We start from the raw sequence: 8,388 nt of genomic DNA on the forward strand, positions 1-8,388 counted from the left end.
CGTCCTTGCCAGCTGAGGCGGTTGCTGGCGCGATCTGCCCAGCGCGGCTGGCCATTGATAATGATGGGCCTCGCCCATGTCCTGCCAGCAACACTCGATTTATACTCTCGTGCGCTGTGGCTGCGTGTCTAATGTGAAAGAGCCCCTACCTCTTTTCTTAGCGAGTGTGACACAAGTAGGTAAGGTGGTTAGGCGGGCTAGCAAGCGCAGTGTCATCGAAATAAAAAAAAAATTAGTTGCCGTTTATGCCAATAGCGCCAAGAAATTTCCGTAGTTAAAAGGTCTCTGTATTTTATTTTATTTTTTTTTTTACATTTGACGGTAGAGCGATGTGCTAATCTCGTCCATTTCGCATGGCGTATATGAAAAAAAAGAATTCCATGCTTCCAAACGTTTAAACCTTTCCCACCAAGGTTAAGAGGTGGCGAAAGCGGTCACCTTCAAAGACGTTTACAGAAGTGTGCATGCCCAAGTAGTTAAAGTGTCAGCCTCTTATGTAGTCAGTGCCACTACATACACACTGGTACTGGTTTTAAGATGGGTATACAAGCATCGCTGCGGTTTGGTGCTCTGGATACAAGAGGCGAACTGCGTGGAAAAATCAGCCCTTCCTCGGTTACACCAAGCTATTATAGCCATAACGTCATTTGCCTAAGTTGCCATTGCTCAATTGCATTAAGATCATTACCATGATCGTAGTAATTTAATCGCGTCACACTGCAGATAACTATGAAAACCGAAGAAAGGTCGGAAGGGGGGGGGGGGGGGGGGAACTCTTGGAACAAATTAGGCAATGCCGGATGCAGCCGGTTGCAGCAGTGAATCTGTGAGGATATTCGAATATCGAATTAAGAGCGTAACCCCTGACTCCAGCACCGAAGGAAAGATGAACCGCAGCTGACGTAGCAAGCACTAGGCTTCCAATGGGATTTGCAGGTATATCCTCTCCGAAAGTGCAACCCGCCGGCAAGAGCTCGACACAAAGAAAGTTAATTACAGACCGTACTCTGCGGTGTCACTGACCAGGAATCTCCACGCTATAAGCGGTGCTACGGAGGCTATACGAAGACCGCAGACAGATAAGGCCTACACAATCTTCATGACTGGTGTCGAACAGTTCCTTCTAAATACTCATCAACCTGGCTTCCTTATATGCAGCAGAGAGGATGCTTTCAAATACGAAAATATAAGGCAAGTATATAACTTTAGTGATTCAATTGTTCACTAAAATTTGTGAAGGTTTTATCAAAATGTACACAAATCGACAGCTATGGAACGGAAAATGGTAGGTGTGACATTAAGAGACAGGATCAAAGCGCGCACAGTGAGCCGGAGAACAAAGTCCAGTTAAGAACATATTATTGGGAATCAAGAAAAAGAAATTGACACGGGCAGGGCATGTTGTGCGAATAGAGGATAACTGAAGATCACTTAAGGTAAAATTTTGATTCCAAGGGAAGGAAACGTAGCAGGGAGCGGTTATACGCTTGAAAATCCGAACAGCTGCATCATTCCCATTTTACAGACCCCACAAACTCAACAACAATGCGGAGAAATCCTTTCACCTTCACTATGAAGCGATGCAGTGCTTGCATCACGTACCACAAATGATTATCATAAATAAGTTATCAGCTGTTGTCCTGGGGAAAGAGGTCAAACAGATATACAGATTTTTGTCTCTCCGCCTTCTCGTGGGTTTCTTGAACGACAGCCCTTTCCAACACGGGTCACTATCGCAATGGGAATCTAATCGCGCCACCAAATGCTTCCCGTGGTTGTCATGCAGAAAATGTTCGCAATGTGTTCAGGAGTAGACTGCCAACCCCCACATCATGTCTCAAGGCATTTTTGCCCAGTTCACTCTACTGTTGACGATTTCACTGAAATGTTTGGCGCAAGCCACCAGCCTCGACTATATTCTCTGGGTGCTTTGCGAACACCACCAAGTTCTCAGTCGTCTGACTCCTAAAACATTAACAGACTCGTTTTGGATTATGTTTAGGCACAGGGCTTCAATTTATATGCGAAATGGAAGCGGTCTGAGAGGGTGATCCTCGTAGCTTACGGCGCAGCCAATCATCCCGCGTGATTTAATGCCACGCTTATTGTGGTCGCTGTTGTTGTTGTAGTCCTCTTATCACCTACCCACACATGGGTATCGGTCAAGAATTGTGTTGCAGATTGATTCTTGAGATGTATACTTACATCGCCTAAATAAAATATTGTTGGGGATGAGAGAAGGAATCAAGTGAATCACCGAAATAAAAAGGAGAAATCATAACGCGCGCAGGCATGAACGTTGTGAGATCTGTAGCCAAATGATTGAAAAAAGTGTATGTTAGCAGGGTAGACGTTTAGGTTCCAGTAAGAAATTTTGAAAAGCGGTAAAGATAGCCCTGTGCCTGTACACAAGTATGGTGGTGTCAAGCGAGAATAAGATCGGGCTGCTGAAGCTACGAGAAAGATGTTGCAATGACTTCTCCAAAAACTCTCATCATGGTGAAACTGCGCAAAAACAGAAAGAAATTATATATTGATTCCTGTTCACTGTAGAATGCGCAGATGGGCGTAAGCGACAAACCAGACCTGTGCCATAGACATTTAGAGGCGGGATACGGCAACGCAGACTTGTCAGGGAGACCTCAGGCTGCCATGATTGCCATGTTTCATGCTCCATGACTACATGAGATGCTAGTAACGATCAGATCTTAAAAGTGATCCAGTTTGCGTGTTTAATAAGGTGCGTCTATGAAGCCGCATTGATGTGTTGTATAGCCGGGAGGACAGATAACACGGACCCATTGAGAGACACCTTTTCCAGGCTATCAGCTTCTTCATTGACGGTCACAATGCTACGACCTGCTACATACCCAATGTACAAGGCTCAAATACAAAGGGAGCAATAATAAGTTGTTTAAAATTGAATAATTCATAGCCGGAGCAAGAGACTAGCACTAGAAAAAGAATCTGCATGTAATGACAGTCACTGCAGAGAAATGTGGGTCAAGTTCGTGCAGAGCAAGCACTACCGCCAGAAACTCAGCTTGGAAAATTGAGGTGAAATTCAGAAGTTGGACAGAAAAAAAGCCGCGTCTAGAAGCGGATAGAATATTTCCATGCCTGCCTTTTCGTCACAGGCGTCAATTACTATCGTTATGCAAATTGCAAGGCTTTGTAAATAATCTAATAATTCGTTTAAGATGCGAATGATAAACGTTTAGCATTATGGGGCAAAACGTCACCGTAGACAATTTCAACCAAAAATCGAATGATCTGTGAGAACAGGACTTTAGAAAGGAGTGCATTGAAAACTTCAATCAAGGTTTACGCGACTATTACAGGCGAAATATGATACCTAGGCCAGGGTACTGAAAACGGGAGCTCGGCTGGCAATTAAAAATAGACAGGTAGCTGTGAAAATTTCATTCTTATATTATTAAGTACGTCTGAACTGTTATAAATCGAAATCTCGATAGCAAAGGTGGAATTCGCGCTTCAAGGTAAAGCGCACTTGTTAGCCACGAATTTGGAGATACCAAAACAAAGCCTAAGCGCCTCCCACTCCAAAAGAACGAGTGAGAGAATTTCGTTAACAGGTGAAACAGAAAACAACACAGATCTGAATTCTAAAATTGATCGAACATACACAACATAAATCATTAAAAGCACACCTCTCCGTAATTCAGACCGGGAATTACGTTACCTGCGCAACATGCCAACGGCACGAGCCCCTTTCACTACAACATGGACAATGTGAGCCCGATATGTCAGCGCTTATTCGACGCTCACAAAATTTATACATGAAGATCAAACGGTAGATCGTCAAAAATAACACCCAGATATTTAAGAGAGTTAACTTGAGGAATCATTTGTTGCTTAAATGACAGGGAAAGACTACCAGGATCCTTAATTTAAAAAACAAGAGCAGTGTACTTGTTTATGTCTAACGTGAATCGCGAGCGACATAACCAATTCTCAAGGGAATTCAGGTACGTTCGCAGTCGAACATTGAGTGATTGAATGACCACCCTTGTTTGATGATGATTATGATAATGCAGTAATGGCATATATCAACGGCAGGGCCGTTGTGCATTTCCTGTCATCGTCTTCAGCTTCTAACACAAATCGAAACCATGAGCTGGAAGGCTACTTTAACAGACGCTTTCGCACGCCTGCTCGGTTTACCTACTTTAAAACCTACCACATCTTTTTTTTTTTTTTTTTATCCAGATGAGTGCCCATTGCTAACATCTCTCAATTTCCAAAGCTTAACACATGCCTCGCGTATGCTTGCATTCTAGCTTCAACGCTAGGGGCGCTTAAACACTGTGCATTTACATGGCCAGCAGCTACTTTTATTTGCGTTGCTCTTCGCGTTAACCACATTTGTGGCAGCCTCAAGGTATGTATTTTTTTTTTTTTCGTTTTTTACCATTCAGACGAGTTCGCTGTCTCGAGGCCCAAGTAATCGCGTGCACCATACGCGCAGGAGGACGTCAGTGCCTCGTTTTTTTTTTTTTCTTCTTTTTCATTGGTGACGTGCTCGTCTACTGGCTGTGCGCCAGCCTTCATCATACCACCATAGCGAGGAAATGTCTCTTCATGCGCGCAGCGTCCATCAGGTTTCTAATTTGTCAGGAACGAACGATTCTCGTTTAATTTCAGTCCCATCTGTCCCCTAATGAACCTCGGTGATCCTCTTGATTCGACCGCCTCTCATTTGGTCTTCTTTCCCCCGTACGAACGATATCCTTGTTTTAGCTTTTGGTTCTCGTCGCGCGGTCCCAGTTTACACCGGCTGTCGCAGGAAACCGTTGATTTCTTCCTTTTCCCTTTTTTTTTTTTTTTTTTAAGGCAAACGCTTGCAACGTAATGGTCGTGCGGAGAGCGGTTTACCAGTTTATTTGTGCCTGCTCGATGATTTCCGCCAGTATAAATGGGTTTCGCTCAAAATCGTTTTCAAACTCAATTGCACTGGAGCTGCTTGATATTAAGTGTGACAGACGCGTAACCGATTTTTCAACTCGCTCTTTTCTTCGATTTGTTCTTTTTTTTATGATTTCGTTGTCTTTGCTACAGTATTTATTGCTTCGTAGTACAGGTCATATTATCAAACTGTAGACGAGGGGAAGGGGCATTGCCCCCTTCCCTCGATCGCCGTGGTACTTCATTATCTGATTCCTTGATTATCTCGTACCGTGCATGCTACCCGCATAAAGTGCTCAAGCTCGCAGGATCACCCACACCACCGGGATAAGTTATAAATGACATTATTCAACATCTAAACGGGGTCAAACATCGTGGCAGGCCGCAGGCCGCTGTTCTATTTCACCTCGCCACGGACGAAAACACTCTCTGGGATACCAACGCGTATGCTTATTCTTTTTTTCTTATTTTGCAATAAGCTGGCAGTCAACACGGCTCCTTTCCAAATATTTTAAGAGTATCAAAAACCAAAAGGAGGTCGCCTGCACAGAAAAAGGGCCACAGTCCTGAGCTCCTTAACATTTTTTTTTTTTTTTTTTTATCAAATGGGTGCGGTGAATTGTTGTTGCTGGTCTTCTGAGCGAAAGCTAGCAACGGTTGATTTGGAGGTGGGAAGTACCATGCAGGTCGGTTCATACTTTCGGGAATGCCTATGTTGTGTGATATGCAGGTTGGGAAAGTCGTTGCAGAGCGGGTATTTGTACAAGTAGAATCTGAGACATTTGATATAAAGAAGGCTATGTAGGCTCAGCAGTCTCAATGCTATCGCTTCCTTTTTTCTAAGGTGTTTGTATATGGCGGGGCTGAGTTTGTCAATTGAGCCGGTGGGGTTTCAGAATAGCGCTATACTGTTGGAGCCCTCATCATCGTGAGCCGTCCTGCGAAGCCGGGTTTGGTGCTCGGACAATAAGGTGACGCTCGTGACCGAGCGTCCAAACAAGGACAACGCCCTATAACTGGCGTTGTCTGTTTTTGAGGACGTGGTGTGCGGGCGCGAGTATCATCCTTGCCGTAATTGCAGTAGGCGGCCTGGGAGTCGATGACGGTGTTTATTCCTCCAGGTTGGACAGGCACAGGCAGCTATGTATCTTCAAAACTGCGTTTTGTTAGACATTATGTATCACTGTTAGGTATGTCGTATCAAAATTAAAGGTGTATTCGAGTACCGGTATCGAAAATACTTTTGTGGTGTATCTTGCATTTTCATTACTTGGTGCACAAAACAAAATGTGCCGCAGGTTTGACCCTAGTGTGAGTCAGACGTTTGGTCGGCGACGCTCGCTCAAGCTGTAGAGAAAGGGATGGGGTTCGAATAGACCGATTGCAGCAGCAGTGACGCTACACCATATATCCACTTCGATGCACTCTAGTAGCTGTGGCACTCCAGCCGGCGTCTACGTCGTTACGGTTCGTGGCGTACGCGGGAAGCACTATACCGTTTGCGTCGATGCACGATATTATCCTGCATGACTTCAGTATTTATATGACGAGTGGGCTCACCTCGGAGAAATCATTTGCTCTGACAGCTGCGCAAACCACAGAGCCTCGGATTTCTGTTTTTCCGAAAAGAAGATAGGGTCCCCAGAAAAGAGCGTAGACGCTGGTCATGAGAGTCAGCTGAAGAAGTTCTCTTCGGCATATTTGCCTGTATTGTTCCTGTTGATCAATGTGCATCGGCAGAAAGAAAATTTCTAAGGAACAAAACTATGATGTAACTTTTATGTGAAAGTCAACAAGAAGACGTTCGGATTCACTTTAACGCACGAAAGGGGGAGGGGGGGGGGGGGGCAATCGAGCCTTTTTTGTTGCATAGGCGATGGTGAATTGCTTTTATCACGCTTAGTTTTGCGCCAAGTTGTTAACTACTTCTTATTCTTGCGAGATGTAAAGGATTTTTTTTTTTTTTTCTGCAAACTGTTTGTCAATTACGCTTGGCAAGAGCTTTGCCAATATTCATTGTGTCAACTGCTTTTCACATCGCGCCATGCATATTTCCGTGAAATTGCCCAAGCAACACAGTTTTTATGCACCCGATTCTCAATTAAATGTTTAACCAGTGTCGCCAGAAATTAGGTGCCTCCACAAAGACCTGATTTAAGGTCTTGCCTGTTCCTGTGAACTGGTCATTATACTCTTGTTTACCGAAGCAAAATGTGCTGAAAAGTAAAAAAAAAAAGTTCTTTAAATTGCCCATGAAGGCATGAAGGGAAGCTAGAGACTGTTGAAAGTGTGTTTATAGATTATTGGGATGAGGTTATCTTGTGCGATGTCCTACAGCGAAGTTTCACAAAGATTTCCCTTTAAACCCCCATGTAATTCGGTTTTCAGCTGCAGAGGCTGACGACGGAGTTGAGTATGACTATGACAATGCTAATAGGTCTGCAGAGCATGTGGAAACGCCGAATGACCGTTCGCCAGGCTGATCCTCATGTTGCAGCTATCCGATAGTATTTTGGGGATTATGTGCGACAGACCCACATATAATTGTTGTTTTGAAAACTCAGTTATGTGTAGCTAAGTTTATCAATGCATTGGAAAAAGTGACGATTTTAAGTTTCTATAATTGTACGTATTGCATGTTTTGCACTGTTTTTGTGAGATGAAGGCAATAAAGAGAAGAAAAAAGTCAACGTAGAACAGTGGTTATAGAACGTTCGGCTGGAACACGCGGGGATGGTGTTTTGATTCCTGGCATGGAAAATATTTTTTTTTTGTCTTATAATGATTTCACAGGTCATGTGGACACGCTCTGCCAGCGCACTCTGGTGACGCCACTCGTGAAACAAGAAATACTTTTGCATTAAAACCTGCCAGAGAGTAAAACCTGCTGGACAACTCCATGCTGCACAGGAATGAACCTTAGGTTTTCGACTGTACATGAGTCCCGACAGTGGAGGGAATACGTAGAGCCAATAACAGCTGCTATCGTTGCTGCTGTAGCTGCTAGCGCTTCGTTTCGCATTATTCGTGGTTTATGCGAATAAATAGGTCAAGTTTAGTTTATGCGGTACCTTTTATTGTTACATGCAGCACAATGTTTCACTAATTTCAAGGTCAATCAGCACAGAGTGCTCCCTTTCATACGCCGATCGTGAAAACCCATTCTGTGAAAACCCGATCGTGTAAACCCACTCTCCATATCTATAAATATGTAGCCATCAACTAAATTACTAACAAAATCCTGATTATGCGCTAGACCTTCAGTGCACTCAATTGCTGCCTGCAATGTGCCGAAAAAGGCAACCAGCAAATTGCAGAAATACTTCAGTTTAATATAATTTTAAGAAAACCGCGCTTCAATGCTGCAATGTACACCCAAACACGTCCCTGTTCAGAACAGGGTATCGGGAAAATAGCAGAGCCGTGCCACAGCATTGCTATTTACAAAGTGGCTACACCATG

Source organism: Amblyomma maculatum, chromosome 2 (genome assembly GCF_055883805.1).
Source record: "Amblyomma maculatum isolate TAMU_Amacu chromosome 2, ASM5588380v1, whole genome shotgun sequence".
Taxonomy (NCBI): Eukaryota; Metazoa; Arthropoda; class Arachnida; order Ixodida; family Ixodidae; genus Amblyomma; species Amblyomma maculatum.